Source organism: Orcinus orca, chromosome 17 (assembly GCF_937001465.1).
Source record: "Orcinus orca chromosome 17, mOrcOrc1.1, whole genome shotgun sequence".
Classification (NCBI taxonomy): Eukaryota; Metazoa; Chordata; class Mammalia; order Artiodactyla; family Delphinidae; genus Orcinus; species Orcinus orca.
The window spans coordinates 70108922-70134844 of record NC_064575.1 but is presented as its reverse complement, the minus strand read 5'-3'; the positions used below and the strand labels follow the sequence as shown (position 1 = coordinate 70134844).

Genomic DNA, 25923 nt, shown 5'->3' with positions numbered 1-25923 from the left:
GAGCAGTTTACCAGCACAGCTCCTATACACTAAAGCAGTTTCCCCGAACTGCAGTTGGGTGGGCTTTGCATTTTTAAATTTGCCTGTTTGTTTTATGCCTTGACACCATGCTTTTAAGAATAATGGACTCTCCAGCTCACTCCCCCGCCTCCCTTTCTGGGGTTGGAAACCATAGTCACTGACTTTTGAGCGCTAAGAGCGAATGGTGGCTCTGGCTGGAAGGGCTTCACATGGGAAGGTTGGGAGCCAGTGTTACAGCAAAACATCTGCACAGATCTTTTCTTGCTTTCAGGATGTTGTGACCCATAATCTGGCCTCACCCCAACTGGCTGGCCTCTTATTCTGAGCACAGTGTGACACAGCTGTTTAAAGTTAATTGCACTGAAGCCAGAAAGAAATCCCCAACTGTAGGAAGACAGGAAAGTGATGATGAACTTGGAGAAGGGAGTTCTCTTTTCAGTAGACTGGAAACTTGGTGTTCCCAGCATGGCCTCAAAGAGAGAGAGAGTGAGAAAGAGAGAGAGAGAGAGAGAGAGAGAGAGAGGGCGCCTTATGGCGCACTGGCCAAGAGTAGAAAGAATGGGTTCCAACTACAACTCTTCTGCTAATTAATTCTATGGCCTTAGGAAAGTCACATAACCACTCTCAGCCTGTTTCTTCATCTGCAAAAGTCCTGGCTTCATACGGTTGATGTAAAGGTTTCAATACAAGTAAAGCACACAGCAGTGGCGGGCACAGAGTAAGAGTTCAATAACTAATGCCTTTTATATTTAATGTTCTCTTTCCCCACCCTTTTCCCTCTGTTTGGTTAACTCTTTCATTTTTGGCCACGGCTATTCCTTTAAGTCTTGTTCAGGTATCTCTTTTGATTTTATCCAGTAGCAACTTCTATTACCCTTATTGTAGCATTTATTATGCCACATTGTAAATGTAATTGTATATTTGGTTAATTCCTTTCTGTAAATGAGTCCAGGTGTACCTTGCTTGTTATGGCGTATGGTAATGAATATTAAATGGTAAACAGTCGGTAAATATTACATTTTGTGATTATTAGGCACACGCTATATCTGTTTAAGCAGACCCTGCTAGATTTTCTCCAGTACCAGAAGACCCCCACCACTGCACCCATTTCACCAGACTGGGTGCGACACACCAGGATAACTTAGGACAATATTCATATCTGATGCTCCTGAACTTCCCTCCTTTGCTCACTTCAGGTTATTGATGGGCACTTCATCCTGCCCATCTCAACATCTGGCTGCCCTAAATTATAAGCTATTGAATCAATCAACTATGATGTTGTGAGTTAAAAGAATCATGTATTACCATAGCCTACACAAGTGTAGGTTGGCTTCAGGTCAGATAATCTAGGCTGGAATTGCTCATGTATCTCATCTTGGCTGGAAATTCTACACCAGGCAGGGCTCGACTAGGAAAGTTTATCTGGAGAAGCTCTGCCCCACATGTCTCTCATCCTCCTTCTGGAACAGCAGGCTAGTCTGGGTATGTCCTTGTCATGGGGATGGTGGAAGTACAAGAAGGTCAGTGGGGACAACAAATGTTTCTTGAAGCCTAGGCTTAGAAATGGCACAACACCATTTTTTTCATTTTGTTCATTAAGGCAAGTCACGTGGCTGGATTTTGAACCACAATATGAGTAAAATTCCTCTCATGATAAGAGAACTGCAAAGTCACTTGGCAAGGATGGCAATACAAGGTGAAGAAATAGTGGGGTCCACAAATCAATCTACCCCTTACACCATATCAAAATCTTTACTCAGGACAACATCGAATAACGCATTCCCACTGAGATATGAATCGCCAATGAGTAATCTATTCAATGTTTTCTCTACCCAAAGAAATAAATCTCTGAGTTCTAGATGCTTAAGGAATTTGGGTAGTAGGATAAGGAACTTCAGTGCTTCTGAAATAACTGACCACCAGATATCTAGTGAACACACAGCATAAACTCGGCACTTCAGAGAACACAGAAGAGAAAACTTTATGGTTCATGATTTAAAGAAGTCAACGGATTTATCGTGAAAATAAAGTAAAAAAATGAGCCCTCATGAAATTGCAAACCAATACAAGATACAATAGAATTAAGGTGCTCTTTTTTTTTTTTAAATGCCTCCTGTGTAATGGCCCCTACAATAACTCCTGTGTAGATTTTACCTTTAATCTGTACAGCAAGACATGGAAAGTCAGTTTTGATTCTGAAAACTATGCATACACATTCTTTGTGAAAAACAAATATACCTGCCCGGTACTCCTCAAAACCGTCAAGCTCAACAAAAACAAGAAAAGCTTGAGAAAATGTCACAGCCAAGCGGAGTCTAAGGAGATATTACAAGTAAATGAAATGGAGTATCTTCAATGGGATATTGGAATAGAAAAGGGATATTGGGTAAAAACTGAAAAAAATATGAATAAAACATGGACTTTAGGTAAAAATAATGTACCAATATATTGGTCATTAATTGTAAGAAATGTACTATACTAATGCAAGATGTTAATAATTGGAGAAAGAAACTATGTGAGAGTGTATGTGAACTCTACTATCTGCTCAATTTTTCTGTAAATCTAAAACTATTCTAAAAATAAAATCTATTAATAAAAATATCTAGTAGAAAATCTGAATAGACCTATAACAAGAAAAGAAATTGAATTAGAAATTAAATTTCACTTACAATACCATCCAAAATCCCCAATATAATTAGCAATAAATTTAGCAAAAGCAGTGCAAGACTTGTACATGGAAAATTACAAAATATTATTAAAAGAAATTAAGGGAGATCTAAATAAATAGAAAGAATTCCCATGTTTATTAATTGGAAGACTTAGTATTGTTTAAATGGTCATAATCCCCAAACTGAACTGTGGATTCAAATAAAATCCTATCAAAATCTAGCTTGCTTTTTAAAAATAGATTGAGGGCTTCCCTGGTGGCGCAGTGGCTGAGAGTCCACCTGCCGATGCAGGGGACACGGGTTCGTGCCCGGGTCTGGGAAGATCCCACATGCCGCGGAGCGGCTGGGCCCGTGAGCCGTGGCCGCTGAGCCTGCACATCTGGAGCCTGTGCTCCGCAACGGGAGAGGCCACAACAGTGAGAGGCCCGCGTACCGCAAAAAAAAAAAAAAATAGATGGATAAACTGATCCTAATTTCATATATAAATGCAAAGGAACCCAAATAGTCAAAACAACTTGGAAAAAGAACAGAGTTGGAAAGCTCACACTTCTCAATTGTAAAACCTACAGCAAAGCTAGAGTAATCAAGAGAGTACTAGCATAATAGAGACATGTAAATCAATGGAATAAACTTGAAAGTCCAGAAATAAACACATACATCTCTATGGTCAATTGATATTTGACAAGAATAGAAAGAATTTAATATGGAAAAAAATAATCTTTTTAACAAATGGTGCTGTGAGAATTGGATACCCACATGCAAAGTACGAAGTTGGACTCCAACCTCAGACCATAAACAAAAATTAACTCAAAATGGATCATAGATGTTAATGTAAGAGCTGAAACTATAAAATTCTTAGAAGAATGTTCATGGTTTGGGGTTAAGTAATGGTTTCTTAGACATGACACTAAAATCAAAAGTGACCAAAAAAAAAAAAAAAAAAGAGAGAGATACACTAACTTTTTCTATTTCTTCTTGTATTTGGGTTCATACCAGAAAGAGACCAAAGAGTTTAAAAACTTCTAATATTGGTCAGCTTCTCTAAACTCACATAACCTGAAATCTGGTGGCTTAGCACGATTGAAGTTTATGTCTTCCGTATACACAGCCCCAAAATGAGTGTTCATGACATGTATTTCTCGAGTTATGTGGTTTTGCCATCTGTAACTTGTGGCTTTCAGGGTCACTTTACTTGTCTAGTTCAAGCCAAAGGGGGAAAGAACATGGAGGATCTCACAGAAGGTTTTGGGCAAGGCCTAGAGGGGTGCAGTTCTCTTCTATTCACATTCCATCCCTTCACCTAATGGTGTAATGGAGGACATGAACTGTAGTGTAGCACGTGAACAAGAAATGGACTGGTGATCATATAGCAGTTTCTACCGTTCATTTCTACCATGAAAATAGTCATTAGGAGGAGCCTCATATCTTAGAGTCCAGGGATTAGAATAAAAATAACAGCAATAAGGGAAGCTAACATTTGAGTAATTATTCTGTGAATGGCATGATGCTTGGTAATTTACAGGTGTTATTACCACAATTAATCTTCGTGATAGCCCCATGAGACACATACTTTGTTATCTATATTTTACATATATGGAAACAGGCAAAGAGACACTGTGTACCTTTTTTAAGTTATATAGGTGCTAATTGGCAGCACTGATTCAACTCTAGATAATGCTGACTCAAAAACACAGGCTGTATAATATACACACAGAACATTCGTTTCAGCTTCCAGCATCACTTTCATCATTTTGCCTGGGGCTACAGTTACTTGTAAGTTTGCCTTGTCCCCCTCTCCTACATGCTATGATCACTTAAGGCAGATTCTCCCTCTTACTTTTATCACTTGTGCTTAGCAGTTGTCTGACACAGAGTAGAAAATAAATGTCTGTTGAAATGAATGAATGAATGATGCTTGGAATGTGTTTATAAAGCTGTGCTCCTCCCTGTAAATAGTAAATACTTCATGGATATCTAACAGGGTTACCATCTTATCCTGCTTTCCCTACTCCTTTCCTGGTTTTAGCCCTGAAAAGTCCATGTCCTGAGAACACTCTTCCTCTTAGTCTTGGGCAAACTGAGATAGCTGGTCACCCTAATTTCTAAGTACTCTGCTAGCACAAACTCACAAACTCAAATGCCTTCAGAGACTGCTGGGTAATGACAATGAGAGGTAACCTGGTTTAGGGTAAACTGGAAACTGGTCAGAAGGTATTCGATTATGAACAAAACCTGTTAATGAGCTGAATTAGCTTGATGGCCTGCATTGCATCCTGTGGGATAGCAGTGCCTGGCCAGAGTTAACAGAAGAAGGAGCAGGGATAATTCAACTATGATTTTTTTTTTACAAAAATCAAAACAATTAATTTTGAGATTACTAAGAATTTAACATCTCAGCCTCCATTTTCTTACATATGAAATTAATGTAATTAATTCTGCATAACTGGATACACAGAATTGTGAGAATTAAATTAGATAAAAAATACAGAATGTTAATAGTTTTTATTTTTTTCAAAAAATAATATATGTGGTAGAAGCATTGGATTGCGAATTTGGAACCCAGTTTTACTTCTAGTTTTATAAGCTTAAAGAATTCATTTAATATCTGTGGGTCTCAGGTTTCCCATCAAAGATATAAGCAGGCTTGACAGCTAATTGCTGGGGTGCATTATATTATTAGGATTTGATTACCTGGAGAGTGCTTTTTGGAAGGAAACTTTGTGCTAGGGATTAAGAACTCCGGCTTAGGGATCATAGAGACCCAGGCTCTGATCCTGATTCTGTCATTTGATAGATGCTTAACTCTGAGTAAATTCTTTAACCTCTTCATGACTAATTTTCTTTACCTATAAAAATGGGGATTTTAATTATGCCCACCTCATGTGGTTGTTGACATCAAGAGAACGAAATAAAATAATGTATGTAAAGATATTAACATGGAAAATGCAAATAGATATTAGTTTATTGCCATTATTAAAATCACCATGACTAATATACACAAATGATCAAAATCTAGTTTTCAAGAAGTTGAAAACAGAGTGCTTAACAGTTTGGAATTCTAACCCTTTCCCTCAGTTTCCTAAAGTATGAGCAAAATAAAAGTTTAACCCTTTTAAACTAACACGATATTGTACATCAACTATACTTCAATAAAAACAAAATTTTTTGAAGTTTAACCCTTTTAACTACCATATTATCAGTCCTTTGACACTGTATACAAAGCTCCTGGGTCCAGAAATGTGGTTGTCCTGCAGCTTTCTCTACTCTGGCGCCTCCGTTTCTCCTGTGGTTACAGAAGTTCATTCCCATAGGATATCAGCTCATGTTCTTCTGAGCAGTTTTTCCTTTTCCTTGAAGTATAGTAAAAAGAAAAATGGAGTTTCCATGACTATCCTCCACCTGATTTTTTTCCAGGTCCCTTTCTCTCTTCACTTAGAAGCAAGAACATGCAACCCAATTTTGAATCGAAAATCTGAGAATACACATTCATCTCTAAATGCTGCTGTTTTTGCTGGTAGTGGAACTAACAGGCATTCAGTTCATTTACTCATGAAACTGCTTCTAATTTTTAAAAACTTTTTTCCTTCTTCCAGAGCTGATGTTTTAAAACACATGAAAACACCATAAATGGTGTTCGCATGTGTGTGTGTGTTTGTGTGTATGCATGTGAGTGCATTAGTGTATATTGGGTATTTCCTACAGGTCTACTTTGAGACAGCACTTTAAGGTTTTTTTTTTTGTTGTTGTTGCTGTTGTTTTTAAGACATTTAAGTAGTTCTAGCTGTTTAAGATTCAGAGATGCAGGGATACCTTTCCATTTTAGGTGACCTTCAAATAAAGTTTGCTAATGGATAAAATTTGTCATCACCATCCACAGGAGTTGTTAACAGACTAGCCATGTGTGTCCTGTGTAATGGACAAATCAGCACCAAATTAAACTGTCTTTATTACTGTGGGCTAATTATGTAGGAACAGAGATGGATTTACTATGCAAATATCTTTGGCATGTGAAGGCCAGATAACATGGTACAGGCAAAAATTTCTCAGTACATGGAATAAAGACAATGGGTGGGAGATTGTATTATCACATGATATATGGTAGTCAAGAGTGCCAAGCTCAAAACAACTCTTCCATAGCAATTATTACAATGGTCACATTGAAAATGTCATTTCAGTACAAAGTTGTCCATCAAAACCTTGCACTTGTGAAACAAAAGAACTTAAAATTTGTAGGGAAACACAAAAGACCCCAAATAGCCAAAACAATCTTGAGAAAGAACAGAGGTGGAGGAATCATGCGCCCTGACTTCAGACTATACTACAAAGCGACAGTAATCAAAACAGTATGGTACTGGCACAGAAACAGACACATAGGTCAATGGAACAGGATAGAAAGCCCATAAATAAACCCATGCACTTATGGTCAATTAATATACAATCAAGGAGGCAAGAATATACAATGGAGAAAAGCCAGTCTCGTCAATAAGTGGTTCTGGGAAAACTGAACAGCTACATGTAAAAGAATGAAATTAGAACATTCTCTAACACTACATACAAAAATAAACTCAAAATGGATTAAAGACTTAAATGTAAGAGCATATACTATAAAACTCCTAGAGGAAAATTTAGGCAAACACTCTTTGACATAAAAGGCAGCAATATTTTTTTGGATCTGTCTCCTAGAGTAATGGAAACAAAAGCAAAACTAAACAAATGGGACCTAATTAAACTTAAAAGCTTTTGCACAGCAAATGAAACCATAAACAAAATGAAAAGACAACCTATGGACTGTGAGAAAATATTTGCAAATGATGTGACTGACAAGGGATTAATCTCCAAAATATACAAACAGCTCATACAACTCAATGTCAAAAATACAACCCAATCAAAAAATGGGCAGATGACCTAAATAGACATTTCTCCAAAGAAGACATATAGATGGCCACCAGGCACATGAAAAGATGCTCAACATCGCTAATTATTAGAGAGCTGCAAATCAAAACTACAATGAGTTATCACTTTACACCAGTCAGAATGACCATAATCAAAAAGTCTATAAATAATAAATGCTGAAGAGGGTGTGGAGGAAAAGGAACCCTCCTACACTACTGGTGGGAATGTAAATTAGTGCAACCACTAAGGAAAACAGTATGGAGTTTCCTTTAAAAACTAAAAATAGAGTTACCATATAATCCAGCAATTACACTCCTGGGCTTATATCCAGAGAATATTCTAATTCAAAAAGATACATGCACTCCAATGTTCAGAGCAGCACTATTTACAATAGCCAAGACATGGAAGCAACCTAAGTGTCCATCAACAGATGAATGGATAAAGAAGATGTGGTATATATATAAAATGGAATATTACTCAGCCATAAGAAAGAATGAAATAATGTCATTTGCAGTAACATGGATGGACCTAGAGATTATCTACTAAGTGAAGTAAGTCAGACAGAGAAAGACAAATATCATATGATATCACTTATATGTGGAATCTAAGAAAATGATACAAATGAACTTATTAACAAAACATAAACAGACCCACAGACATAGAATACAAACTTATGGTTAGAAAGGGGAAAGAGGTGGGGAGGGATAAATTAGGAATTTGTGATTAATAGATACACACTACTATATATAGAATAGATAACCAACAAGGACCTACTGTATAGCACAGGGAATTATATTCAATATCTTGTAATAACCCACAATGGAAAAGAATCTGAAAAAGAATACATATATATATATATATATATATATATATACAACTGAATCACTTTGCTGTACTCCCAAAACATTATAAATCAACTATTCTTCAATAAAAATATAAAAAATAAAATCTTTATCACCTAAATCTTACAAAAAAACCCTTGCACTTGAAATGATGCTTGATATTATTCATATTAACTGTTTTTTATTGAATTCTTGGCTGTATTTTTATTTAATTTGTAAATTAATTTTGGTTTTGCAATCATAAAAAAAACTGCAAGCATATAAAGTACTTATCTAGTTTTATATTTACATGTCTTTATGTAACATAATAAAAATAATTTAAATCAATATTGGGCCTCCAAAACATTTTTTCTTCTTATATGTCTTATAATATCACAGACATTGCTTAAGTTTGAGAAACACTGGTTAAAAGTGTCACTGAAAGAGGTAAAGAGGAAAATGTTTATGGATGAACATAGAACAGAACAGTGAATAAGGATATAGGCTTTAGTATCAGTTGTACTTACATTTCTGTTACAGTTCTACATTAAATAAATCATGGGTCTTTACTTTTCTAAATCTCTGTTTTTGCAAATTAAAATGAGAATGACAACAGGAATTATCTCATGCAGTTGCTATGATGACTCATTGAGATAACCTTTATAAAGAGCTTCACCCTTTGAGAAGCAGGATGGGGGTGTAGTGAAGATTGTGAACTATGTAGAGAGACTTCTGGGCTCATATCATGGCAATACCACTTGCTAACTGTATGGGAAGTTACTTGACCTCGTTGTACCTCAGTTTTCTCATCTGCAAAATGGGAATAATAAGAATGCCAACCTCATGGGGTTGCTATACAAAAAACTGAGTTATCGAGTTGCAAAGCACACAGGGCATGGCAATAGTGAGCACCCTATAGGTGTTTCCTATTACTATTAGCGCAGTGGTTTTTTTTGTTTTTTGTTTTGTTTGGTTTTTTTTTTGCGGTACGCGGGCCTCTCACCGTTGTGGCCTCTCCCGTTGTGGAGCACAGGCTCCAGACGCGCAGGCCAGCGACCATGGCTCACGGGCCCAGCCGCTCCGCGGCATGTGGGATCTTCCTGGACCGGGGGCATGAACCCGCGTCCCCTGCATCGGCAGGCGGACTCTCAACCACTGCGCCACCAGGGAAGCCCTAGCGCAGTGTTTGATGCATAGACCTCGATAAAGATTAGCTGATTTTAAGGCAGGTGTTAGCTTAGTTTGGGGACCAGATCAAAATCCATTCCACTTGGAGGGATTATGACTATGGTCTTATGAAATGATCATCTGGGCTAGAAAATTAGACATTAAAAGCAATCAAGGCTGAACTAGTGGACAATGGAATATACATGTGATTGATGAGTAGAAGGGTCCACAGACATTGAGAAGGTAAAAAATGGTGCTAAAGTCTGAGGTAGCTAGTGTAACTTGGAACGAAAAAGACTGTTCCAGCATGAACTTCAAATTTGTCCATAGTGGGGTATCTTGAAGGAGAAGTCACCTCAAGAAAAGGGAATCAAGAAAATCAGGTTTTAGAAAGAATCTCCAAGTCTCTGCTTTTCTGGTTGTCCCACTCCAGTTCATAGTGAGACAAGTCAATGCTTTTGGAGAGAAGAGTGCTAGTAGGAACAATTGCCAACAGACAAAAACCTATGTTAGAGAGAACTTTGAAAGTCACTGGAGCATGCCTTGATATTCATGTAGAAAAAGAACTGAAAGCAAGAACAATATATACTTTGGTAACTTGGGGACTTTAGGGGAAAACGATGATGCCCATATCTGGAGGCAAAGGCAGCAGATTTCTTAGAGAAGAACCACAGAAAAAGAGAGAACCAAGTATCACATCCTACCTGATTCAATTTTTTCATGAGTATATCTGAGATGCTACCTTGTGTTTCAGAACACCCTAGAGTAGATTTTCCTGGTGGTTGGCCTTCTGCATTGCAAGGAATTCCAAAGGTCAGATAACTCTTAGGGAGTATTTCCAGGAACTAAACAAGAAGAGTTCAATGAATAAATAAAGAAACAAATGGGTTTGTTTGGAGAGAGAATGTTACACCCCCCCATCTTCTAGATGAAAAAAGAAGTGCAAACTTTCCAGGTAAACCCTGCAACTAGAACAGTTTTGCTACCATTTAAAAGCTCTCTTAGTGGCTGTTGATCTGCCTTATCCTCAGAGACAGTGCCAGGGGAAGAGCTATAGTCCTACATCTTATGAGCAGACTGTAGACTCAATTATCATATTTGGTTTCTCCAAATCTTGCTGATTTAATTTTCTTTCAGATCTTTGGGATAATCTTCCTTCTACTCCTCCCACTGGACTTTATCTCCTGGAAAAAAATGAGGTTCTGAAACCTGCCATTGACAGAAAGCTAACAGAATTATATTAAACTGAAAGGTACAATTGACTGGGGAGTAAATTAGTTTCTGTTCATCACATTAACGACAGTTACAGTTAAATAAGTGTCAGAGCCTGGAATCAGAATATGAAGATCTGGGTTCTTCCTACTCTGAGTGAAAAAATTCTGGCGAGATTGATCTTTTGGGGAACTTGACTTTGTTTCTTTATAATTTTCACTTTTCTTTTTCTTTTTCCCAGAATGTTCGTTTCAGTTCTTATTGAGGGTGTTTTCCAGATAATTTCCTTCCCCTCCCCCTGGCAAATTGCTGTCATGAGTCACAGCAAATCTCTGAGGAGTAACTGCCAGTGGCTGATGGCCCCACCCTAGTTCATCTCTGACTGACAGATTCCCTTTACTCCCTGTAGACCAGCAAAGGCGAACAATGACTTGGGCCAAACATTCAGAACATTCTGAAAGCATTTCTTTCACTTAGACTCTGGTTAAGCCTGACAAATATGTGGGAACATTACATAGAGACCTGACATGTTTCATGTAGCTCCTTGCGGCAGTTGGCCCGTGGCCGTGGGAGAGGAGAGAAAGCTGGTCAACTGCCCATGAGGAAGTGGGTCCATAAATAGCTGGTTGAACTTCCAGGCTAAAAAGGCACCTTCTCTAAATAACGGCAAAAGCACTAACAAGCATTTACTCCTCAAGAGCATTTGGCATTTGTAAGAATCTCCCATGTCCTCGATGCAATTTAATCTTCAGAACAACTCCATGAGGTAAGCAGATCAGGCTTCATGAACCACCTTACAAAGCACTAAACTCAAGCCTAGGAAGGACTAGCATTTTTTCCCCAAGATTACAGAAATTATAAAAACCAGAAGGATGTCTCAAGCCGAGGTCTTCTTGCTCTAAGGCAGTTGTCTTTTTACTAGTGCAGTGGTTTCCAAAATGTGGTCCCTGGACCAGCCATACCAGCATCATTTGGGAACATGTTAGAAATGCAAATTCTCAAGTCCCCTCAAAGACCCACTGAGTCAGATTCTGAGGGTGAGCCCAGCTATCTGTCTCAACAAGCTCTCCAAGTGTGTCAGCTGCCCTCTATAGTTTGAGAACTATGGCACTCAGGCCTGCGTCCTAAATGAGGCTGGAGATTTCTGACTCATCACAGGCTGCACATTTGGAAGGCTGAGGTAAATGTTGGATTTGTCAATTGACCTGACTTCCCTGTTAAAATACCAATATATTAACCTTTTATGTAAATACTAAGGTATAAAGTAGCTGATCTTTGAAGGATTCAGAATCAAGTGACAGCATTATGTAATATAGAAACAACCAATAGATTTGGTTTCAAGTTCAAAATCTGAACTGCAATGTATAGCTGTCTGGAGTGTGTTTCTGAGAAGTTCTGGGGTCACACTGGGAAAGAGATCTGTGATGAATTTTCAGTATCTGCAGAGTCAAGGGAGTGGGGCCCACATATTTGTCACACTTAGTCTAAGGAAAGAGAGTATTAGTTGTGATATTCCAATTTCATCTCAGCCCTTACTTTTCTGGATGGGCATTGGCAAACCAACAGTAGTGAGGACACTTTGTACTTGTACGTGATCTTCTGATTTGTTCCAAGAGCTTTGTGAGGGGCAGAAGCAAGATTATTATTCTCATCTGACAGATGAGGAAAACTGAGACTAAAAATTGGAGATTTACCCAATGTCTTTTAATCAGTTTGCAGGTGTAAAATTCAAATTCTGTTCTGTGTTTTGAGTTCTTTGTACCAAAATTGATGTCTCCTTTCAGTTATATGTTTCAAAGTCCTTATTTGCCAATGGGATTATAATGCTTTTCCTATATATTTTATAGTAAGGTACTCATTGAAATATTCTGAAAATTAGAAGTGTCCATAAAATGGACATAAAATCAATATGATTTCACATACCTTTATAATTCAGTATTTTCTGTGTCAGCCACATGAGGCCTGGCAGCAGAGGTACTAAAGAAAAGTGAATGTTTTGATTAGATTCAAGCAATGATTCTTGAAAGAGGCGATTCTGCCTCCAGGGAGACATTTAGAAACGTCTGGGGATGTTTTTGGCTGTAACAACTCTGGCGGGGGGGAGTTGCTACTGGTACTTAAGGGATGCTGTAAACATTCTACAGGCCACAGAACAGCCTCAACAGCAAAGAATTATCTGACCCAAGATGTCAATCGTTCTGAGGGTTGAGAAACCTGGATTAAAATATATGAGAAGCACACTCTTTAACCAGAGCTTTATTGCCATTCAATGAACGAGAGATGGTCCGTGCTTCCTCCATAAACCGAGAAAGATTGCTACGTTCTTTTGCTTCTAAAACGTGGTGTTCTCTATTTTCAGTCAGTGATATACTCCCCAGGGCTCCTGATGCTGAGATCTCAACTCCATCACTTAGTGCCTGTGTGACTTGTATCTTAGTCTGCTCGTGGGTCAAATAGGAATAATTGAAGCTACCTCCTAAAGCTATCATGAAGATTAAATGACATGTACATAAAGCACTTAAAACTCTGGCTCATAAAAAAGAATGAAATTGGGTCATTTGTAGAGACGTGGATGGACCTAGAGACTGTCATACAGAGTGAAGTAAGTCAGAAAGAGAAAAACAGATATCGTATATTGACGCATACCTGTGGAATCTAGAAAAATGGTACAGATGAACTGGTTTGCAAGGCAGAAATAGAGACACAGATGCAGAGAACAAATGTATGGACACCAAGGGGGAAAAGAGGGTGGGTGGGAAGAATTGGGAGACTGGGATTGACATGTATACACTAATATGTACAAAATAGATAACTAATGAGAACCTGCTGTACAGCACAGGGAACTCCATTTCACTGTACAGTAGAAACTAACACAACATTGTAAAACAACTATACCCCAATTTAACAAATTTTAAAAATTAAAAAAAAAATTAAAAAAAAAAGCTTAATAAATGTTAATAGACTTTTCTTAGAAAAAAGTTTTGGAATACAGTGCTGTCCCCATACCTCCCTGTGCTCACTGTGGTTTCTCTCCATGAATATGAGGGTTGGTTATTAACATTTAATTTCTTAAAAGCTAAATATTAATTTTTAAAAATCACGTCATATTAGCATTGAACAATTAACGACATTCAATAAATATCAATGAGTGTTCAATTTAGCAAAATAAATACATTTTAAAATTTCATTTACTTAAAAAGAAAATCTACAAGCAGAGCATATTTTCATAATTATCCAATCCTTAGTTCTTTCCCTTGTTAAAAAAAAAAAAGAAACTGATAAATTCGCCATGTGGCGTTAATAAGGAAGGGAGAGAGGAAAGGAGTTGCCTTTCATGATCAGGAACAAATCATACCCTTTTCCTTTTACAATTGTCTTCCACTTCCAAAACTAGGAGGAACTGGAGAAAGCCAAGGTATCGTTGCCATTTAATCAGACTATGACACCTAAATCTGCTGTTTTTTGTTTGTTTTTGTTTTGTTTTGTTTTTGTGGTATGCGGGCCTCTCACTGCTGCGGCCTCACCCGTTGCGGAGCACAGGCTCTGGACGCGCAGGCTCAGCGGCCATGGCTCACGGGCCCAGCCGCTCTGCGGCATGTGGGATCCTCCCGGACGGGGGCACGCACCTGCGTCCCCTGCATCGGCAGGCGGACTCTCAACCACTGCGCCACCAGGGAAGCCCAAATCTGCTGTTTTTTCCTCACTCTCTCTTTTCTCCTGCTATTCCTCCAGTGGTGTGGCTATGAGATAAATGGGCTGCCTTCCGATCAGACTTGAGATGCGAGTGGCGCCATGGGGGTGGTCTTCTATCCTGACTTAGAATAAGGGTAGATGAAAATGTGCTTTTTAAAATATGGGCTTATATGAATATACATTTACCACTCTTTGATTTGAACATTAAATTCTTTGGGTTTTGATATTATTTCATTATACTCACGACTGACATCTGTTTCAAACATGTTTTCAAACTCTCTGTTGATTGGGTAATACTGAGAAAGAGTTTCCTAAACTATGTTTCGGCACATTTCCTCATTACCCTAATCCTTTATCTACGCTATCTGCACTTGAAAGAAGAAAGTGTGCCTCAAATCTGTCTGCCTCAAATGTGTCTGCTGATATTTTAAATAAATATTAGAAAATATTAAGCTTTGGATAGGGATGAAATGGAATGGTTAAGGGAGAAGGAATCACACGCTTCAGAGCAAACGTAATTACTAACCCTGTTTTACAGACCTGAGACCTCGGTCTCTTGATTTCTAACATAAAACTTGTTCTCATTCCTACACACTACTGGTAGGAATGGTAACGGGTCATTTAATGGGTCAATTGCTATTCAGACGTTCACATTTTTATAATTGGTTTTGACAAATAAATGTGCCGTCAAAACCAGTAATATGGATGTCTACCTGCCTGCCGAGGGGCCAGGGAACACTGATATTTGGGTGAAAAAAATGCAGAAACTGCACAAGAAATTCACCAACTCTGTCATTTCAGACAAAACAGAATCAGAGACAGAAGATACAGAAAGGACTAGAATGGTCTCATACTTTTATACTTATAGTTATTTGCACATGTGTATAGGTGTGCAAACACACTGTGTACGTGCTTTACTGGGATTGCTTTATTGGGCTTTCTCATATGCAGTGGACTAGAAGGAATGGAGTTAGTCACCTCCTTGTCGACAAAGAATGATTTATGTTCTTTGGTTCTTTCTCAGATTTTGGTGTCTGAAGGTCTGTTCTTTGGAATTTCACACGAGAGAAACTTCAGTAAGGGTGGGGAAGGATCACATTTAGTCTCTTTTTAAAGAGGAAAAAATTCTCTCTTCTGCTCTTTTCTTAATCTCCTTCAGGTTTTGCTAAGTTTCTTTTCCTGTAACTTTGGGTAGAGATCCAACAGCCAACTAGTGACAAGGATCAGAAGACTGTCCCTGCCTTTGAGCTGTCCAAACATCTGGATAATTGTATAAAACATGCTCACTTTTAACCATAAGGCCTCCACAGAAAGCCCTTGGGTGAGAAAACTTTCATCTAACACATGGACACTTCCTTTCCAGGAAGCTAATGGCTCAGGTTCACATTAGGTAACAGAACCACTCTGCATTACTACAACTGTCAAGGAAAGGAGAGGGCAGGAATAGAGACGCAGAGGTAGAGAACGGACATGTGGACACAGAGGGGAAGGGAGGGTGGGACGAACTGGGAGATTAGGATTGACATATATACACTACCATGTGTAAAATAGCTAGCTAGTGGAAACCCGCTCTAGAGCACAGGAAGCTCGGCTCGGTGCTCTGTGATGACTAGATGGGTGGGACTGGGGGGTGGGGGGTGGGAGGGAGGTCCAAGAGGGAGGGGATATATGTATACACGTAGCTGATTCACTTGGCTGTACAGCAGAAACTAACACAACATTGTAAAGCAACCATACTCCAATTAAAAACAAAAGAAAAGCCAGCAGTTGGTCTGCACTTCACTGATCTTTGTCTGGAGACAGTGATTCTTGACTATTCAAAATCCTGATTTCCTACTCACAGAAACAACTGAAATTTGTCTGGACTATTTAGATGATTGGTTGGAGAGTCTACACACAGTCAGAAGGCAGCAAGAATAAACACCTCCCCCTGGACCCACTGTCACTCCCATTAAAATGTATCCAGCATGATCACAGCTAAGCATTTTACAAATATTACCTTGTTTGATATGACAACCCTATAAAATAGATAGTATTGTTTACCCCATTTTATGTATGAGGAAAGTGAGACTCAAAGCAGTTAAATGACAGGTGACGTGTTACTACTGATTATATAACAGAACAGTTCCACCTAATATTGACACCCGAGATTTTCAAAACATCAGACCAACATAACCAACTCCAAGATACATATAAAAAGATGTTGTGTTTTATAATAAAGATCTCTCTTACTCTAAAATTTTACTTGATTCATTCACTTTTGTATTTTACGAATTTCTAATTATGTAACCTCTCGATAACAATATTCTGTCCAAACTAATCCCAATCCCATGTCTAAGTCCCAAACACTAGTCTCTACCTTCCTACCTGTCACTAAACTTTCTCTTTTTTGCTAATACCGCCACCCTAACACGTTCCCATACTGGAAATTCTTGACTCATCCTTTTCTTTCACTAATTATCAGGTCCCATTCTCTCCAATTGTATCTCCCCTGCTTCCACCACCTAGTCAGGATCCAATTATTTCATACCTGAATTGCAATGCCAACACCACTTCTGGCCCATTTGACGCCAACCTGTCTTCCAATTTACCTGTGCTCCATTGGCAGGGCAGCTCTTAAATCTAAAACATTAAGTGATCTCTGAAAATGCTTTGTAAAATCCAAAGGCTAGAAAAGTTTTATCTGTGTTCTTTTGTGCTATGAGCTTCCTCTGCTCAAAAACCTCTAAAAGTTCCCTAAACTGTCAAGACTCATGCTAATTTATTCTTTTTTTGAAATACAGAAAGTACTCAGAAGACACAAAAATGTCTCATAACATTTTTGACTTTGGGTAAATAAAAACAATATGACATAATAGATAATATTTTAGGAACTTGAAATATGGCAAACAGTGTTTTAAACGCTTTAGGTGCATTTCTTCTTAATCCTTTTAACAAGCCTAAGAATAAGTACCCTTAGTATTCCTATTTTACAGTTGTGGAAACTGCAGCACAGAGAGATAGTTAAATCTTATTTGCACCACCTCAAACTCTGGCTGACTGGTATCAGAGGCTGCACTTTTAAAAACTGTACCATATATATGCATAGCTAGAAACATCAAACTGAACAGAAAGGTATAGGCAGAAAGGAAACATATTCTTTCTTCCCTAGAGCCTCTCTTCTCAAAGGAAATTGCTATTGATAGTTTCTTATATACGCTCCCAGAAAAAAATTATGCCCATTCCAATTTATAAATAACCTCTTATTTTTACACAAAATGAATCATAATATACACTTTTTCTGTGCACTTTAACTTCGTTATGTAATAATATATCTTGTAAGTATTTTCAATGCATTATTTATTTTAATAGCCAAAGAGTGCTCCTTTGCATGTTCATACCAAAACTTAATAAGCCAGCGCTCCAGCAATGGTATATTGAATTCTCTTAAGTTTTGCTACCATAAACAAAGTTACAGTGAGCATCTTTGAAATTAAAGGCAGTCTACCTTTTACTGATATATTGGTAGGATAAGTTTAAAACAGTGGAACTAGTGGATCAAACATTATTATACATTTTAGATAGATATTGCCAACTTGCCCTCCCCAAAAAAGGGTGTAACTATTTACACTACCAAAACTACTATAAGAGAAAGTCTGTTTTCCATACTCACATGTTAGCACTAGATTTTATCAGATGTTAATTTTACCCTACTGTGACAGGTTAATTTCTACTGACTTTTAAATTAGGTCTGTTGATGCCAACAGACCTCTATCCTCTCTCTCCACTGGCTCCAATATGACTTCTTTTATTGGATTCTTGGGATGGCTCTTGTGATAGGCTGAATAGTAACCCCCAAAGATATCTAAGTCCTCATCCTGGGAACCTATGAATGTTACCTTAAATGGCAAAAAAGATTTTGCAGAAGTGATTAAAATTTAAGGATCTTGATATGGAAAGATTATCCTGGATTATCCTGGTGGGCCCTAAATGTAATCACAAACATCCTTATATGAGAGAGAAGCAGAGAGAGATTTGACTACACACGTAGGAGATACAATGAGGAAGGCAAGAAGCTGGAGTGACGTGTGAGGAATGCATGAGGAATGCAGGGAGCTTCTAGGAGCAGAAGAAAGCAATAAAATGGATCCTCTCCCAGAGCCTCCATCAAGGAGTAGCCCTGCCAACATCTTGACTGTAGCCTGGAGGGGCTGATTTCGGATTTCTGACCTCTAGAACTAAGAAAGAATAAATTTTTGCTGTTTGAAGCCACCAAGTTTGTAATAATTTGTTACAGAAACCATACAAATCTAATAAAACCCTTGTTTTTCTTTGAACCAAATAAAATTCTTGAAAATTTGAGTGTTATGCCTTTCTTAAAATCTTTCCTAAATAGAGTAATAAAATTTCAGAAAGTGAGACTTCAAAAAGAGCTACTGATGTTCAAACCCCTTGATTTTGCAGATGTGAAAATGGAATCCACCCTTGGTTGTGTGACTCACGCACACCCTGTCCAGATTAGGATTTGGACTCCTGACTCCCAGCACAAAGACCTTTTTACTACACTTTTTTGCTTCCAAAGTGCCACTGATTCCCTCATTTCAATTTCATAAAATTTAGTGCCAAATTCTGGTAGATTCTCCTCTGGCACAAGAATAAAGTTATATTTTCATTAATTTCAAAATATATTTTAATTTCTCTTGAGAGTTTTTCTTTGACCTACATATTTTCTAGAAGTGTTTTGTTTAATATTCAAGTATCTGGAGATTTCCAGGTCATTTTCTGTGGTTGATATTTAGTTCAATTCCATCATTGTCTGAGAACATATATAATTTCTATTCTTTTTTATTTGTTAAGGTGTGTTTTATGAACATGAATGTGGTCTATATTGGTGAATGTTCCATGTGAGCTTGAGAATAATGTGTGTTTTGTTATTGTTGGACGAAGTAGTCTATAGATGTCAACATTATCCACTTGACTGATGATACTGTTGAATTCTACTATGTCATTACCAATTTTATGCATGCTAGGTCTGTCCATTACTGACAGAATGGATGTTGAAGTCTCCAACTACTATAGTAGATTGATCTATTTTTTTCTTGCCATTCCATCAGTTTTTTTTTTCTTTTTCTTTTTTTTCTTTTTTTTTTTTGCGGTATGCGGGCCTTTCACTGTTGTGGCCTCTCCCATTGCAGAGCACAGGCTCTGGACACTCAGGCTCAGTGGCCATGGCCCACGGGCCCAGCCACTCCGTGGCATGTGGGATCCTCCCGGACCGGGGCACGAACCCGCGTCCCCCACATCAGCAGGTGGACTCCCAACCACTGCGCCACCAGGGAAGCCCCATCAGTTTTTGCCTAATGTACTTTGACACTGTTTCATTAGGCACATAAACATTAAAGACTGTTATGTCTTCTTGGAGAAGTGATTCCTTTAACACTATGTAATGACCCTCTTTGTCCCTGATGATCTTATTTTCTCTGAAGTTTGTTCTGTCTGAAATTAATACAGCATTTCCCACTTACTTTTGATTAGAGTTAACGTGGTATGTTTTTCTCCATTCCTTTATTTTTTATTTATTTATTTTTTAACATCTTTATTGGGGTACAATTGCTTTACAATGGTGTGTTAGTTTCTGCTTTATAACAAAGTGAATCAGTTATACATATACATACGTTCCCATATCTCTTCCCTCTTGCGTCTCCCTCCCTCCCACCCTCCCCATCCCACCCCTCCAGGCTGTCACAAAGCACCGAGCCAATATCCCTGTGCCATGCGGCTGCTTCCCACTAGCTATCTACCTTACTACGTTTGTTAGTGTGTATATGTCCATGACTCTCTCTCGCCCTGTCACGGCTCACCCTTCCGCCTCCCCATAACCTCAAGTCCGTTCTCTAGGAGGTCTGCGTCTTTATTCCTGCCTTACCCCTACGTTCTTCATGACATTTTTTTTTTTCTTAAATTCCATATATATGTGTTAGCATACGGTATTTGTCTTTTTCTTTCTGACTTACTTCACTCTGTATGACAGACTCTAGGTCTATCCACCTCATTACAAATAGCTCAATTTCGTTTCTTTTTATGGCTGAGTAATATTCCATTGTATATATGTGCCACATCTTCTTTATCCATTCATCCGATGATGGGCACTTAGGTTGTTTCCATCTCCGGGCTATTGTAAATAGAGCTGCAATGAACATTTTGGTACATGACTCTTTTTGAATTTCGGTTTTCTCAGGGTATATGCCCAGTAGTAGTGGGATTGCTGGGTCATATGGTAGTTCTATTTGTAGTTTTTTAAGGAACCTCCATACTGTTCTCCATAGTGGCTGAACCAATTCACATTCCCACCAGCAGTGCAAGAGTGTTCCCTTTTCTCCACACCCTCTCCAGCATTTATTGTTTCTAGATTTTTTGATGATGGCCATTCTGACTGGTGTGAGATGATATCTCATTGTAGTTTTGATTTGCATTTCTCTAATGATTAATGATGTTGAGCATTCTTTCATGTGTTTGTTGGCAGTCTGTATATCTTCTTTGGAGAAATGTCTATTTAGGTCTTCTGCCCATTTTTGGATTGGGTTGTTTGTTTTCTTGTTATTGAGCTGCATGAGCTGCTTGTAAATTTTGGAGATTAATCCTTTGTCAGTTGCTTCATTTGCAAATATTTTCTCCCATTCTGAGGGTTGTCTTTTGGTCTTGTTTATGGTTTCCTTTGCTGTGCAAAAGCTTTGAAGTTTCATTAGGTCCCATTTGTTTATTTTTGTTTTTATTTCCATTACTCTAGGAGGTGGGTCAGAAAGGATCTTGCTGTGATTTATGTCATAGAGTGTTCTGCCTATGTTTTCCTCTAAGAGTTTGATAGTTTCTGGCCTTACGTTTAGGTCTTTAATCCCTTTTGAGCTTATTTTTGTGTATGGTGTTAGGGAGTGATCTAATCTCATACTTTTACATGTACCTGTCCAGTTTTCCCAGCACCACTTATTGAAGAGGCTGCCCTTTCTCCACTGTACATTACTGCCACCTTTATCAAAGATAAGGTGTCCATATGTGCATGGGTTTATCTCTGGGCTTTCTATCCTGTTCCATTGATCTATCTTTCTGTTTTTGTGCCAGTACCATACCGTCTTGATAACTGTAGCTTTGTAGTATAGTCTGAAGTCAGGGAGCCTGATTCCTCCAGTTCCTTCTTTCGTTCTCAAGATTGCTTTGGCTATTCGGGGTCTTTTGTGTTTCCATACAAATTGCAAAATTTTTTGTTCTAGTTCTGTGAAAAATGCCAGTCATTCCTTTATTTTTAATCTCCATGTATCTTTATATTTAAAGTGCGCTTCTTATAGGCAATATATAGTTGGGTCTTATTTTTTGATCCACTTTGACAATCTCTGTCTTTTAATTGGTGTATTTAAACCATTTTGAATAATTACTGACATAGTTGGATTAATATTTCCCATATTTGTTGCTGTTTGTTTTTTTTTTTTTTTTTTTGCGGTACGCGGGCCTCTCACTGCTGTGGCCTCTCCCGCTGCGGAGCACAGGCTCCGGACGCGCAGGCGCAGCGGCCATGGCTCACGGGCCCAGCCGCTCCGCGGCATGTGGGATCTTCCCGGACCGGGGCACGAACCCGTGTCCCCTGCATCGGCAGGCAGACTCTCAACCACTGCACCACCAGGGAAGCCCCTGTTACTGTTTTTTATGTTATCCTTCTTCTTTATTCCTATTTTTGTCTTCCATTCTTTTCTGCCTTCTGTGATTTTAGTTGACCATTTTATATGATTCCATTTTCTTTCCTTTATTAGCATATCAATTATACTTCTTTTTATATATTTTTAAGTGAGTGCCATAGAATTTGCAATACACATTACAACTAATCCAAGTCTGCATTCAAATAACAGTATACAGTTTTAAGGGTAGTACAAGTACTTTATAATATCAAAACCAAATGTCTTCTTCCATTCCTTGGATCGTTGCTATCATTTATTTTACTTACACCTGAGCTATAATCATTGAACATGTTGCTGCTATAATATTCTGAACGAGATGGGATCTGATAGATCAAGGAAAAGAAAAATAAAAGTTTCTGTTTTCCCTTCACTTATCGTTTCTCTAGTGTCTTCCTTTCATTATGTAGATCCCAGTTTCTGACCTATGTTATATTCCTTCTCTCTTAAAGAATTTCTTTTAACATTTCTCACAAGACAAGTCTGTTGGCAAGAAAGCCCCCAAATTTTTGTTTGTCTCGGAAAGTCTATTTCTCCTTCACTTTGGCTGAGTAATTTCACAGGATGCAGAATTCTAGGTTGGTGGAGTTTTTCTCTCAACACTTAAGTATTTCACTCTACTCTCTTCTTGCTCTCGCGGTGTTTTAAAATATACCTGGAATTTGTCTTAAGCAGGTTTTTAAATTGAGGTCCATGAGATGTCATTTTATTAAGCAAGTCTGTAAGAGCCAAAGACTTACTATACTTTTAGTTGTTTATTATTATTATTGGCTGTGACATGCGGCTTGCGGGATCTTAGTACCCCAACCAGGGATTGAACCAGGGCCTGGCAGTGAAAGCACTGAGTCCTAACCACTGGACCTGCCAGGGAATTCCTAGTTTATTATTGAATGTGTTAGAAAACCTATGTGCAATCCTAGAAATTGTCTTATTCAGTTCAGGCTACTATAACGAAGTATCATACACTAGGTGGCTTATTTCACACCATTCTGGAGGCTAAAAGTCTGAGATCAGGCAGGGTACCAGCACTGTCACATTCTAATGAGAACTGTCTCCTGGACTGCAGACTGCTGACTGTATTCTTACATGACAGAAACAGAGCGAGTAAGCTCTCTGCCCTCTTCATTTAAGACACTAATCCTGCTCATGAGAACTCCACCCTCATGATCTAACGACAATCCAAAGTCCCCACCTTCAAATACCATCACACTGGAATTATGGTTTCAACATATTAATTTTGGGGGAGGTGGCACAAATAGTCCATTGCAGATATGTTAGGGCAATAGGTACCATGACTATGGGAAATTTAGGCAAGGCTACAGTTAAAGTGAGGCATAACTACTTTTTCCTCTATTTTATACTGACTGAGTTACTTTTTAAGATTATACAAGGTACAGCATTTAAATTTAGTGGAATCTCCAAGTATGGCTATAATTTCAACCCCAGTACTGATTAAATCTATGAAGCTTTGTTAATTGGTCTATTTTAGCAAATGCTGAAGTTAACTTAGGATCTATGTTGTAGAAGAATAAAACCCAATTTTAATTTTTGCTATATAAAAATTTTGTCATCTATATAATATAATTATTACATATAATTTGTTTTATATAATCCTTATCATATTTATTTTGGATTTTCAATTGAGTCAAATTATGTCCCTTTGTGGCTCACACTAGCATGTTGGTGGTGGGGACAGTGAGAAAAGAACACATTTGGGGTATGCTCTGGAGAGAAAACCAACAGGATTTGTGAGTCAAGAATATCACAAGGTTTTCAGAGATAGCAGGGGGATAGAGAGAGTCACCCTCAACTGATATGGGGACCACTCAGGAGGAATAGGTTTGGAATGGAGAAAGAGAGTTCAGAGTGAGGCATGGAATAACCTACTGAATGTGGTACTGAATTTTCAGACTTGAACTATTTTGTGCCAAAGGTGGAGAAAGTAAGGGACACTAAGGCAGACAGGCAGAAAGGAAGGTGGACAAGCAAAAAAAGTGAGGAAAAAAGGAAAGTAATTGTTTAAAATTTTGTTAGACGATTTGTGAATAAAGTAGAAAAATAAACAAGATCTAAGAAACCATGTGTCTCTAAACCTTAGTTTGAAACTGTATGGTAGCTGATGTTTTAGCCTGTATCACCTTATAATAACAAAGGATATCACAGATCTTGCCCCACAAGATTAACACAACAGCTTCATAGTTTTAGGATCAGTTGATCCTATATCCTATGCTATAAAATCATTCCCTTTTTAAACGAATAACAATTTATTAAATGTGTCTATCTGCACTTAAAAATGCACTTTCCATATAGGAGTCTTCTTCCAATCTAGTCACAATATTTGATACACAGTTACATTCATCAACTCCTTCACTATCTCTACTTAGACTTACATGTTTTTAATCGACATTCCACAGACTGGGATGTAGGTCCAAAACAGGTTCTAAAATGAAAAGTGTTCCAGAGAAAATTAATTAAGAATTAGCCAAAGCAAACAATCATTCTGTGCAGCTGACCAAAACCAACAGCTGTGAGGAAAGAGTGCACAGCTAGATAAGTTTTAGCAACCTCTTTCTGCCTTCAAAAGACAAGTTGCCACCTACTTTAGCTGAAAGATTTATTTACCATTGTGAAATACAATGTCTCAACAGCAACCCTGTAGGCCAAGTTTTGGTTGAGATCCTAGGACCTGTCTTTTGCAATGGAAAAGCAAGGGGAAATTTAATTGTCTTTTGCAATTGTCTAGGATCTTGATTTTGCAATGGAAAAGCAAGGGGAAATTTAATTGTCTTTTGCAATTGTCTAGGATCTTGATTTTGCAATGGAAAAGCAGGGGGAAATTATAAAAGATGTGGTGACAGGGCCAGATAGAGGATCTAACTGTATCCTGATTCTATTGCTTCTCTAGAAGACTCTTCTCTGTTCCAGACAAGTCCACTGGGTTGTTATCATGTGCACATAATGCAGCAAGTCATACCTCCATGCTCTTCCTTTCATATCCCCCCAGCTTTGTGTTTATCTCCTTCAGAAAAGCTTTCCTTGTCAGTTTACCTCTTCCCATTAAGATTCAACATTTTCCCAGGGACTTCCCTGGTGGTCCAGTGGTTAAGACACCACCCTTCCAATTCAGGGGGTGTGGGGTCGATCCCTGGTTAGGGAACTAAGATCCCATATGCATGGCCAAGAAATTAAAAAAAAAAAATTCTCAGTACACTTTTCTAAAACCCTTTCTATTGGCCCAAACTGTACTAGAAAAAAAGGGATAAATAATGAATAGGACATTGTCCCAGTACTCAAAGCCCAGTGGGCACACAAAGGAGACAGTGTTCTCTTCTACCTGGAACACTGAGATTTAAAAAAGGCTTCATGCTGGAGGTGATGCTTAGGTTTAGTAGATACTTAGATAGTAGATATTTACCAAGTGAATAAAACAAGAGAGACGACTAGAGCTAACATTTCCAAACACAATAACTCAGCAACTTAGGGCCTAACCCATAAGCAAAGGGGGAACCATTTAAAGGTTTAGAGTTAAGGAATCATACACTAGGATTTGGTGTTCAAAAATACCTCTCTGGGGGCTTCCCTGGTGGCACAGTGGTTGAGAGCCCACCTGCCGATGCAGGGGACACGGGTTCGTGCCCCGGTCCGGGAAGATCCCACATGCCGTGGAGGAGCTGGGCCCGTGAGCCATGGCCGCTGAGCCTGCGCGTCCGGAGCCTGTGCTCCGCAACGGGAGAGGCCACAGCAGTG

General features: G+C 38.4%; 1 long non-coding RNA gene across 1 annotated transcript in view; it reads right to left on the bottom strand.

Annotated features, from left to right (window-relative positions):
• Positions 1 to 24759, bottom strand: part of LOC125961725 (uncharacterized) — a 31457-nt gene extending 6698 nt beyond the window's left edge. Inside the window, exon 1 of the long non-coding RNA XR_007472655.1 lies at positions 24567 to 24759. This is a non-coding gene — a long non-coding RNA (uncharacterized LOC125961725). The remainder of the gene's footprint in view (positions 1 to 24566) is intronic.
• Between the last annotated feature and the right edge of the window lie 1164 nt (positions 24760 to 25923).